At 38.8% G+C, this 12,869-nt stretch overlaps 1 protein-coding gene across 3 annotated transcripts in view; it reads left to right on the forward strand.

Moving 5' to 3' along the window:
* Knockout (Stork-head domain-containing protein knockout) overlaps positions 1-12,869 on the forward strand; it is a 235,492-nt gene that overhangs the window by 122,350 nt on the left and 100,273 nt on the right. The window contains exon 6 of one of the 3 annotated variants that reach the window (XM_076762167.1): positions 9,891-9,970. The exons of the other annotated variants lie outside the window; for them this stretch is intronic. The gene's annotated coding sequence lies outside the window, so the exon portion shown is untranslated. The remainder of the gene's footprint in view (positions 1-9,890; positions 9,971-12,869) is intronic. 3 annotated transcript variants of the gene reach the window in all.

A 12,869-nucleotide genomic window follows, 5' to 3' on the forward strand; every position in this document is an offset into this window, starting at 1 on the left:
CCGAATTCCTACGCACTTTCGAGAAAAAAATTCATCATCGAAAATATATTGTGTGGCCGGAAAAGTTTCTATAACTTTTTAACGAAGCCTCAATCAACAAATTAGTATCCTTGATTTTCGTCTTATCTTGGCCTCTGGATTCTCCTATTAAAATTTTTCCCAGAGATGGCCGAACGTCCTGTATATTTATTTTTTTCATATACAAAGTCCTGAAGTCCGAAGTTTAAGGCAGGATTAAATAGAGTTAGTTTACAAAACACTGTCATTTTTCTATGCCCAATCCGAGTTACGTTTTTGTTTGGTAAATGAAGTCGTTGAAGGAAAAGAAGTTTATAAGAGAAATCGTAAGAAATCTTTCTTTGTGAAGCTCCTTAAGGCACTGATCGGTCAAGAATGGACACTGGCCGCAAGAAAACGGCGATGGCGGCATTCTTCCCGGAAGAGGCGATCGGAAAGACGCCGCTCGAAAGAAAATCCCGAAGGTGGATACGCGTGCGTGGTTATTACGTCGCTGGGGGGCTTGGATGCAGCTGATCATAGGATAATGGCCGTGAGAAGTTGAGCAAGAAAGACGAACGAGGAAGATAGGTTTCTCCGATGCGTGGAACGTCACGCGAGGCTGTAGGCAGATTTCAAAGCGTCGAAACGGAACGTTACGGGGCACGAAATTGAAATAAAGGGATAACGGTAGCTAGGGACGTTATGCAGCCACGACGGTGTTTCGTGTCTGCCAGGATTCGTGCACCGGATTCTAGTCGAAGAGACCCCGCAAACGGTAACAGTCACACGTCCAAACCGATTACTCTCTGGGCGGTTAATTACTTTCTCTCTCGCGATATGAAAGTGTAACCATTCCTGAGGCGATTTTTCCTTGGCTCGCGTGGCTCGTGGGAGTCCATCTGCAACGGATGGGTGGCCCACGCGTTAAGATACGATTATCGATGTAGAATGAGACAGAAAAAGCAGAGTCGTTGAAACGATGATGTTAAAACGGACTGGTAACGATACAGAGATAAACGGAAATTGATGCAGCGGATGTTTGCGCGCGCGAGCGTTCAGAAAGTTCGAGATTTTGCATTAGAAACCATTTGGGAAGTCGTAAACTAAGCCGAGCAAACAGAAACTTATTTTTTGAAGTTAGAAAGAAAGTTAGCAGTTTAGCTTCATATCGAAATTTTCCAAGATTTATAAAGCAAAACAAAAGCGTATAGCAAAAACCACGTTCTCGTTCGATTATGCTCGCGGCTTATACTCGATAAAGACGTGTTTGGTTACATATCGGAATTTGCAAAGATTTATGGAGTAAAACGAATACGTGCAGCGACATTGATTATACTAAATGATAAACACGGTGAAAGTTAACGTAGATATATAACAGTTTCGATAGACTGTGTAAACGTTTATGCAATTAATAATATTTTCTTACAATGTTTTCTGACGCGCGAAATGGTTGGAATGAAAATAGAGTGCATTAAAATCGTAATGGAATGGAGAAACAATAAACCGATTGTGGATGACGAAGAGGAATGTTTGATAGCTAGTTTGGCCATGGTTGAAAGAAAGAAAACCGGAGGGAAGCTTTGCTCGTAGATATCCGACTCTTCTTGCGAGGCTATCGTTGCAAGTATAGGATACGTACTCGTCTCGCCTTTGGGCATCGATCTCGAGAAGAACCGAGCTTCCCTTTCGTATCTCCTGTTTCGTCTCCGCGCAGGCATTATCCTACGATCGACCACACCCGAACCCTCCAGCGAAATCCGTCGTGGAATTGCAAGCGCGTACATCTTCCTCTGGAATTCCTCTTTCCGACCGGGATCGCCACCCCCTCCGCCGACATGGACGATCGAACGCTAGGAGATCCTTGTTTCCATGTGTTTTATTCCCCAGCAGCCTTTGTTGCGTGTGTTTCGTCGGTTGCTTTTTTCGACGAGACTCCCTTAAATGAACAGTTTAGCTCCACAGACACATGAAATACGATGTCCTTCTTCTGGTCGCCTGAATACAAAAGACACTCGTAAATTGTAAAAAAGTTGTCAGAGGGATTCAATTATAATATGAACTATCGATATTTTGTTAGGACACAGGTTTAAAAGTTCTGTTTTTGTTGCAATGAATTATTTTGCAGTACAATTTATGTCGATCGAAACCTTGATTAATGCAGCATAAATTCTCATTGGTGAAGATCATAAAACTAGTGCCTTAAAAAAATATAAATATAATATTGGATTACAACAATGTGAAAGATAATTTCACGTCTGTAGCTAAGTTGATAACAATTATGTGTTTTCTCAGTATATTCTTAGGATGAATATTGGCTTTGAAAGATGTGCATAGAATGCGTTTTTATGATAACGATAAGAGTCAAACCTTTCTTATTAAATAAATGCACTTGAAATGAACAACTGATTTGGAAGATGCTGTGGAGTTTTCGATTATTCGATGGCTTAAGAATTCAAGTTAAGTGACCAAAAATAAAAGGCGGATGGTTCCAAAACCCACCTTTAGCTTTTAACGATAAACAATCTATCGAAGGAAAGATGTCTGCGATTCAAGTACCGCGTCTTGGACTCGTAGATCAAAAATATCGAGTACAAAAGACACTCGGACAGTTCCATTCGCTTGGAAGGAAACCTCAGACGTTCATAGGTAGGCAAAAAGTCGATTCGCGAGGAAATATCCGCAAAGCGGCGCGGTCTCGAGCCGGTGCCTATAACCAGACAAGAAGCCAAGGGGAAGAGCTCGTTATCTTTCCCTCGAACGGCTGTGCTAAACAGCGGCTCTACATAATTGAATGGCTGAGTCTATTCAGGACCAAGGATCGGATCATCAGCGGAGAAGCGGCCTCAGTTTTTGCCCCGTTCTGCTGTTCTGTCGGTGAAGCCAGAGGAGGAGATCTTTTCCAGGCCGTCAGCGTTAATCCGCCGAAAGGAACGCGCGTTTTGCCGCTCGCTATTCGCGGCCTGAAGAAGCAATAAGGCTGCGTTTGTGTACTCAGCTGCCCCGACGTGGGCGGATGTAATGAATGGACATGTCAGATTTGTAAACATTTGACATACGCCCGAGCCATTTGTATCGCGGTCCACGGTCAGTTAACGAATGAATCGGTTCGCTGTGCGCGAAAGAAAACTCAACGTTGCGAAATATCCAGTCTCTTTCCTTCGTTGGAGCGTTAATAAAATAGATAACCGATATAATTGATTCATACGATCGTTTCCTTAAAGAAAGGATGCAATTTTTAATTGCACATGCACTATTGAATTTGAAAAAAATTTAAGAATTTAAAACTTTGCATCAACCACCCTTATATAGAATAATGTCTATTGAATTATAATAGATGTTGACGAAAATAAATCTGTATAGGATTCATGAATTTCTATACACGTTCAGTGCAAAATAATAACACGTTTATAAAGAAAATAAAGATTCTGTATTCGTTAATATATAATATTGTTTTTCGTTTCTTTTTTATCGGTTCAGTTGACGTTTACAATCCACAAATTATAATTGCAATATATCGAACGAAGGTTTATGCCTCGCAGAGAGAAATCATCCATCGATATCACTTCCTCCCAGTAATGCATCTATGATGTTTTTCAGGTGTTATTATTACTATCCAGAAATGAGAAGATGTCTGGCGAGTCTGATTATTTATAGTATAATCTACTTCCTATAGATCCAGGTAACTTCCTGGATTTATAAGAAAGAGATTATGGTTAGACCAGTTAGACTCGTTAGCCAATTTTTCATCGCTGCATAGTACATTTGTAGGCCATTTTCTTTTTAGTTTCCTTACCGCGGTTTGGTTGTAACATTCTTGACTAAAACATGTTGGGACGTTGTGGGAGCTTATCACGATATCGGTTTTGGCAAATATAATCTTTGAATTAGAATCTTTTCTTCTAATCAAATAATATAACTTCGTACAAACCTATTTGCTTACTTCTTACTACAGTTGATATTTACTCGAGGATTTAGAGTATTTGCTGTAGGCAAGTATAATATGTTTCATTGTAGTTTTAATCTTAAATATTAATGACTGAGTCTAATTATATTTATATACATCTTAAGCACACTAAAACAATAATTGTGATAGGGTAGAAGAGAAAAATAAACATTATACCATGGATATGCTTATAAGAGGAACTCATGAGTGGTTTCAAACTGTAAGAACCTATAAGACCAAACAAATTATAGGGTATTAAGCATATTTGACCAAGGTACACGTTACCAGGTATCAAGACTCGTACGTGTGGGATCAGATCAATACACGATTCTTTCAAAGTTTCTCCAACTTTGAATTCTCCAATTTCATCTTTGATGTTTATGACGTGTTTCGTATCGAAGAATGAAATCGACCTGCGCTGTCAGTCGCGTAATAAATATTTCTGCCTATCCTACCGGGTAATGGTTAATTATTCCATGAAATATCGAGAATCGCTTCGAGCTACGCGACTCACTTACGACAAGTTGATGTATTACATGTGCACGGATTCGCGATTGAAATTCGATGTACCAACGATAAAGTTGTCCACAACTGGCGAAAAGTTCACTCCTTTCTACGATCGATATCGATAGCATTCGGTCTTGGAGTGTTCCAGCGAACATTTGTCGACGACGTTTACATGATCGATTACGGTGTAAGGACGACGGAAAGCCACAGTTGCTCGCCGTTTTCACCAGATCTTTTTCCACGACCCTCCAACCCGTCCCGCGGTAATCTTCGACGTCGTTCTCTGTCGAACGTTCCATCGTTTCGCGAGCCCCGTCTTCGTTGAACGTGCGTGTACACGCTGGTGTCGCGGCTATAAGGTTACAGGAGAGGCCAACCGCACGTCAGACAAGAGTCAACTAGTAGAAATCTCGTATGTACGAATATTACACGGCGGGTGTTAATCGCGCTCCATACACACGATGCATTGGCGTTAAGCAGGGAAATCGCTCTCGTACATTTCTACTTTTGCTTTTCTCCTAGTTTCCTTCGACAACCTATCGGAACCAGAATGACAGTCTTACACTTCTGTATGCCATGAAATATGAACGTCGGCGATAGATACGTAATTCGAAGGGATTAAAAGGCATGTCTGTTTTAAAAACGAAAATATATTAATTTAACCCTTTGCATTTTTTATTTATACATATTTTGTCAAGTTACGTGAATTTATTTTATAGAAACTCCAAATTAAACAACTTTCTATCAAGTGGCAATATATTTGAAATTAAACCTAATCATATTGTCTTTGTCAACCTCATTAATAGAAATAAAGAATATTTGATTTGTAACCTGTTCTATAAAAATTATAACCAGGATTAAAAGTGACACGTTTTTTATTTCACGTTTAACGAATAAAAACTGTTCGTTAGAATAAACATGGAAAATATCTACTATTGGAATGCAATTAAATAGTTTCTTTTAATTAATACAACGACCGAGAATGTAATGAAGTGTATATAGTTTAAATGTTAAAGTATACTGAAAATTGTTAAAGTAATTACTGAAGGATAGTTAATGATTAAAAAGAGAAATATATTATTAATACATATTTAATTAATAAATAAACAAAAAGAAAATATCGGTAATAATACCGAATAAATACCGTTTATTTACTACAGTTCCAATATATTTTGTAAATAAACAACAAGAAGCAACTCAAGGCATGTTAATTATTATGAAATTACTTATGTCTTTTTCGTGTTTCTCCCCTATTTCCATGAACTCATAATGCGCATTCCATGCCCTCGATCACGTTTTCTGTACGTTAGAGCAGAGGAAGCAAAACTAGTTCTCTTTATTAAGTGGAAGGATGATATCTTGCGAATTAGTTTGCGAAGTTTACGACGCATTCAGACGAAGTTGATTTGTATTTATAACTTGTTTCGTATTTGTTTGAATATGGAATAGGTTAGATGCGTGATAGTGAACATATTGAGTACAAAGTCATAAATATGTGTCTACTACGTTGTCGAACGCTTATAGATTCATGATAACTTTTAGAAAATTGTCAATTTCATTTTTATGCTACGAATAATATATAGAGAAATATTCTACGACGAACCTGCCTTTATACAAAATTTAAACACGGAGATCGAAGAATTTTTATTTAATTTTTCACGCGTTTATGCATCAGTGATCAGTGTTATTAATTTTAGTTTTCGAACGTACTGTATTGCTAGTGTAATTTAATTGGTTATTACTGACAGTAGCGTAAGATTTATATTAATTATTTTAGATTACGTTTCTTACTAAGAAAGACTGACGAAGATTAACGTTGAAATGCTCGTGTATTTAATCTTGATACGAGCATTCCTCGGCCTTTCCTAGATTGTTATAAATTGACCACCGCGCGACGTGTCGTTTCTTCCAATTTCACCGTTCCCGATGATATCGCGGGCCCGAGGATCATTTTCCGCGAAGAACGAAACTAGCTCTATAAATTTCAACGCGAAGACAATCCGCGATAGATCATTTTCTAGCGGTAGGGAACAACTAACGGTAATTGGTCTAGTCGCTGCATAAGCACTACCTGGTCCCGGGAGGTAGCGATATTAATGATCGCTGGGCCTGACGTATAACAAAGACCCGTTGTTCGTTTTGTAGTATCGCGCTGGATAATTGGCGCGCTTGGTGCCCGGCCCGTTTTCCTCCTACGACCACTTTCTTCTCCGCGAAAAGCAACAGCGAGAAGGAAAATGCTTTCCTGACACTCTTACGTGACGTTATTACACCCCCTCCGGGGAAACAATGGCATTTAATCGTCGGCGATTTTCTTCGACGCGGGATAAATTTAGTAATTACGGCTACTAATTTCAACCGGTCGCTCGCTCGTGTTCCCTCGGTCGCAATTAATTATTTCACCGGGCGTCGTTGGAGTAATTCCGACCGGAATGACTTTCGTGCTGTATCTGCTTCGCGTCTGCAATCGCGTTCTGGCACGGCGAATAGAATTGTGGGAAAAAATTCTGTAGAAATTTTTGGTCTACGCAGCGTTTAGGAGTGGACATTATAAACCAAGGGATTCTGGGAACCAATCAGCTGTTTCTGGTTTATTGGATCTGTGATCTTTCGATAAACATACCAAGAAAACAGTGAATTTTTAACCCCATGTATATTAAAATTGTTGATGTAAAGTGTGAAGTGTCTAGTAATTATTTCTGATCGTACAATGCGAATCGCATAATATGTCGTAGAATTAATTCGTGTCGTTACGTTCACTGATGCATCTAAAAATATGCTAAGTGTCTCTTAAACAGGCAGAAGCGACTCTAAATTGTCCTCGACACCTCTGCTACCTATTCTCCTTGACATAATAATACCTACTACAACCTCCTTTCGTCACCATACGCAATTTACAAAGAAATTCTTTTCAGACAAAGCAATCAAGTTTAACAGAGTCGAAATACGAATAATCGAGAATTCCTTTCAGCTCCTAAAATACGAGTAAACATATTAGAAAGTATATAATGATACCCCATACGAGGTTAAAAATTAACGCAACCTGTTTCGTCGAATAAGAACGTCGGTTGGACAAATAAATTTGGTTCGCGAGGAGCAAGTGTAGTTCAGGTCCGGTTACGGTAATTGAGTAAATGATTTAACGAGCGCGCGCGACTATTCGAGAACCGCAGGGATATTAATGATCGTGGATTGCGCGGAGGAGCCTGTCTCGCTGTTCTCTTTGCAGTACGAGCACACGCGGCATATTGTTTTCCTCCTACGACCGTCACTTTCCTCTCCGCCACTCACCTCGTAAAAAAAAAGTCAACTTTCATCGACTGCGACAAGGAGCACCGAGAATGATAACCCCCCAGGATCCGCGTCGACTTCTGCAGCCTCGATCTTACGCGCACAGACGCGGAAAGCGAAGTGGCGAAGTGCATTATATAACGCGCCAGGCATGCATTGTGTATTATGAACGGTAGAGTAATTCAAGATTTTTTTTCGAGCGGAGATTGATTAGCCGCAGAAGCGTCGTTAAAGACAGCTGAGGGCACACGATGTGCGTGGGATAGAATTGAACCGCTGAGAACGAGACCGATGTAAATCAATTTGACCTCCTTTTTGTGAAATATTCCTGCTCAGAGCGTGACAGTCGACCGAACAAAGACGCAGAAGATGCAATTTTTTAACTAATAATTTTCTACGATGCGTTTAGTTTTAATTCTTTGCACGCAGTAGATCGGACATTTTTACAAGTTAATTTCGTACGAGTTTTATTTACGAAATTCTATCGAAAGAGATCGGAAATCTGTTTCAAGAGAATTAATACTTTAATAGTTTCTTATATTAAAATAATATCTAACATCCGTGTTATAAACTGTCCGTCCTCAAAGAGTTAAATCGTCGCGTCGCGCCTGACGGTGCATCGCGTTGATGCCTCGCCACGCATTGAAGTCACCAGAGCGGAGAGATCCACAGCGAGACCAAACGCGTTCGTAGCTCGACAAAAATAAACGACCAACGTCACTGACAACTATGCATCGAAAAGTACTCAATAACCAACTTCTGAAACTCTTTCAGTTTCACTGACTATTTAATTCTTTTTTTTTATTAAGAAACCATACATACAGATTTATTTACAATGTCCAGTACAACGAAATTTTTAAATTTGTAATTTACATTCTTTGAGGAAGCAGAAGATAATTTCACAAGCCTTCATATTGGGTTTGAAAATAATTTTTTCACTTGTTTCCAAGTTACAATTCAATGTTTTATAGTATAAACATCACGTATGGGAAACAAACTTCTTTCCGTGAGATGCAATTGAATAAAGGAAATAAAATAATAAGCAAACTGAAATATTTTGAGTCGTTAATCCATCACTGTGGCAGTGTTAAGCCCAAAGAGAGTAAAGGGACGACCAAACTGAACAGCGACGGGAGGAAATTATTCATCGAAGGATTAATAAGGATAAAACACGAAGAAGGAAAGCTGTAAGATTCAAAACTCGTACCGCTAATCGTTGTTCGTCGGAAAGAAACGCGATGCGAAGTGATTCCATGAGCGATCACTGAAGATAAACGACGCACGAGAGAAACACGGGGGAGAGTTTAACTATTAATCGCCGTTCATCAAAGTAGATCCTCCTGACCAGATTAATTTATCGCGCGTGTCGATTCCCGAACCCGTTTACGCGATCGCTGCGTAGCCGACGGAAAGTGAAAACCGCAGACTCCTGTTTCCGTTCGATGGGCTGTCATAGTCGGAGGACTATGACGCGTACGACACACCGATAATGATCCACGCGACTATAATTAGCCCCCGTGACTAGAGAACGTCGATTAATTGCCGCCGCGACCGAAGAAACGGAAGAAGAAACGATCGAGATGATCGCTGCGCGTAATGATCGTCGTGCACGCGCGTTGCGCTCCCGCAATTAATAATGCACGCTGGCCCGCGCGTGTTCACGATTCTAGATATTTCAAAGATCCTTCGCCGATGAACTCCGACCCGCGCCAAAGCGCAAGCTTTCTTCTCCGTGCCACGTGACACTTATTATTCCCAGGCGCACGATGATAAACTAATGATTCCGCCGTTTCCGCGTTCGTTGATCCTCTCGATTGTACTACCGGTTTCCAATCGCCTAACCAGCTAATAAACATAAATTTCATTATTTTCGGTGAGCTTTTTATCGACATGCATGATTTAGTTCGATTGTACGTTTTCTTATCCGATTTTTATCTGAGGGTAAAGTACATGTAAAGCGAGATCAATGGAACTTTCGAATATTATTTTATTTATTGTCTATTTGTGGGGTTCTCTAAAAAATATTTTCACGTTGTTTGTACTGAGGATATCCAATTCTGAAACGATATTAAATTTCCCATTTTTGTACAACTATCAAGATGATCGTCTATATGGATCTTTCTATATTCGTTTTTCTTTTTTTTCACAGGTAGGTGAATGAACATAGTGCAACGAGGGTTAGAGTCAAATATGCTACATCTCTAAAGATAAGAGTCCAAATGCAAGAAGGTATTTTTAATTACTATACTAGCCAATGTAGCAAATTTCATAACAGTATAATTTAACAAAAGTAATTTTTCAACCGGTTCCAGAAGCTGAAATTCTTATTAAATAAACTCGTGACCCCCGTAACGATCGATGTGCTCCAAGATTACAGTAGTTGCATCGCTCCCCGTGGACGCAATTATTAATTACTGCGCTACGTTTCTTATCTAAGAACACATCGATCTTTACAAAAGATCATTACGCGACCTTTCCGTCAGAATTTCAGCGTTCGAAATCATTCGACAAATGACTTGTACTATTCTACGACGATTTGGTTTTTACCCGGTGATATTTTCATGTCGTTAGTCGCGTCACAGTTGCGTTTATCGCAGAAATATAATTTGTTTTTAATATTGTTATTTTGAGTACCGTTAGTACGTAACGGAACAAACAAGAATTATTGTTTTTGTAAATGATTAAATTTGTGCTATTTTAAGTTGACACGAATGACTAAATTCCGGATGCTCGCGAACGATGGGTTGGCCATCACTGGTTTAACGAGTAGAAAAACCTCTAATTTCTTGGCGTGTCACATCCTCGCTGCAAAGTTGTTCGACTAGAACATCTCGTAAATTTCCATCGTGGACTTTCGTGTCGCACGATGCCTCCGGTTTCCGCCGGTACCTTCGTTTCTGTCTTAATTTGCCTCCAAGCGTCGAGTGCAATTAGTCTCTATCCGCGGCTCTCGTGATTTCAAACTGACGTTTCTGAGCTATCCTTGGAATCTGCTTTGATTAAGAGATTCGGTAGCGTGCTTTGGAATAATAGATACTTTCGAAATCAACCTGTCCCTCTGTCTCGTTCGAATTTAAGGTAGCCAAGACGTCTAAATAATACATGTATAGACGAAGAATTCGAAGCATTTACCAAAATTGACTGAATTCTAGCTTGCGACTTCACTAATTGCATTTGCTAAAAGAAAAATGATTAAATCGAATTTTATAGTTTCATTTCAAACGGTAATACATATTTGTCTTAGATTCGTTGTTGTATTAAGCAAAAGTATTATCGTGTGCACAGTTGTAGCTTTCACCTAATTTTTGTTCATTCTACTATAGAAAATACAATTACATGAACGATTGTTTAAATAGTTAGACTAGATAATTGTGAATATTAAAAGCAGTCAAAGAGTCGATTTCACTATCACGGAGATTAACGTGTCACACGACCTGCGGGAAACATTATCCTGTTAGAATTATTGCGGGCGGAGGCTCTAAAACTGGGGAACAGGTTGTACCATCGTCTTGGAGGATCTCGTCTCTCGTTATGTCGGGTGCAATTTATCTTCTTGGATAGTGTTACGCTTCTGACAACCGGTAGTCACACTCGACTGCAGTTGACATCCTTTACCTGAATACGCTTCTGCTTTGCGTTCCTCGATTTACATTTGTTCGTTAGTAAGTTACAAAACCTGATCCGCACGATGACATTTTCTATCCTGAAAGTGATTACACCGTAGAGCCAACGCTCTGGAACGATATCGACAGGAATTCCCATTTTCTTCGCGCACCATTTCCTTCGCTAACGATTTGCGATTCGTGCGAACAGCAGTCGTCGAGTAATCGTCCTTCTTTTTAAGAGAGTAGTCGCTTTTCTCGGGTGTAAAGTAAACATTCTTGCAAAATTTATTCAGAGTAAACGGTACAATCTAATTTAGCATATTCCAAAATGCAAAATTTCAAAATAAGACGAAAATCAAGAATATCAATTTGTTGATTGAAGCTTCGTTAAGAAGTTATTAAAAAATAAAATTAAAAAATTTCAAATCATTCACGGAAAAATTATTTTTGATTGCGGGGGTCAATTACAAGCATTTTTGGTGATTAAACATATCCCCGAAATCCTACGCAGTTTCGAGAAAAAAATTCATTACCGAAAATTTCATGTCTGACCATACCATTGATATCTTCCACTGAAATTTCGTGCGAATCGTTAAAACGTCATAACTCCTGAACGGATTGGACGATTTTGATGTTTAAAAAAGCAAACTACGCGTATTTTGGTGGGGAATATGTACAAATCACAAAAATATTCGAAAAGTTGCTCCTTGAGCCCATAAACTGAGAAAAACCCTATAAAAATGGTCCAATTTTCAAACAGCCATAACTCCTACAATTGTGAATACGTTTCAATGAAACTTTTTTCTGAAGTAGTGCTCATGGGTACCTACAAAAAAGTATTAGACAACTTTTCTGTAGGGCGTCAAACAAAATTATTAAAAATGGAAAACGATTTTTTAAGAAAAATCGACAGGGGGTAGGTGCCTAAATTTTTCGGCGAAAAAGAAATTTTCCAAATCGTTCTAAAAAAATTATTTTCGTTTGCAGGGGTCAATTACAATCATTTTTGGTCATTAGACATACCCTCGAAATCCTACCCATTTTCAAAAAAAAAATTCGAGAAGGTGTGAAATTTTTCGACAAAATTAAAATGTTTCAAATCGTTCTGGAAAAATTATTTTTAGCTAGGGGAGCTAATTACAATTATTTTTGGTTAATAAACATACCCCCGAATTCTTACGCAGTTTCGAGAAAAAAATTCGTTACCGAAAATATACTGTGCGGCCGTAGATGTTTCTATAACTTTTTAACGAAAATCAACAAATTAGTATCCTTGATTTTCTCTGTATTATTACTCTGTATATGTTGCAAATTGATCTAGTTTAAAAATTAATATTATTTAGAACCATTAAATGACCGTTTGTGAACCAGGATTTGCTCTTCTATTATCGTAATTTTGATTACAGACACATTATTCATATATAAAGTAAGGACTGCTTTGGGGATACCAGTTGTATCTGACGATTTTATTGAATTTTGTTCGATGACAAGATCAGTTTATTATGTTTCTAGCTTAGGATAAA

Source organism: Colletes latitarsis, chromosome 3, assembly GCF_051014445.1.
Source record: "Colletes latitarsis isolate SP2378_abdomen chromosome 3, iyColLati1, whole genome shotgun sequence".
NCBI classification, from domain to species: Eukaryota; Metazoa; Arthropoda; class Insecta; order Hymenoptera; family Colletidae; genus Colletes; species Colletes latitarsis.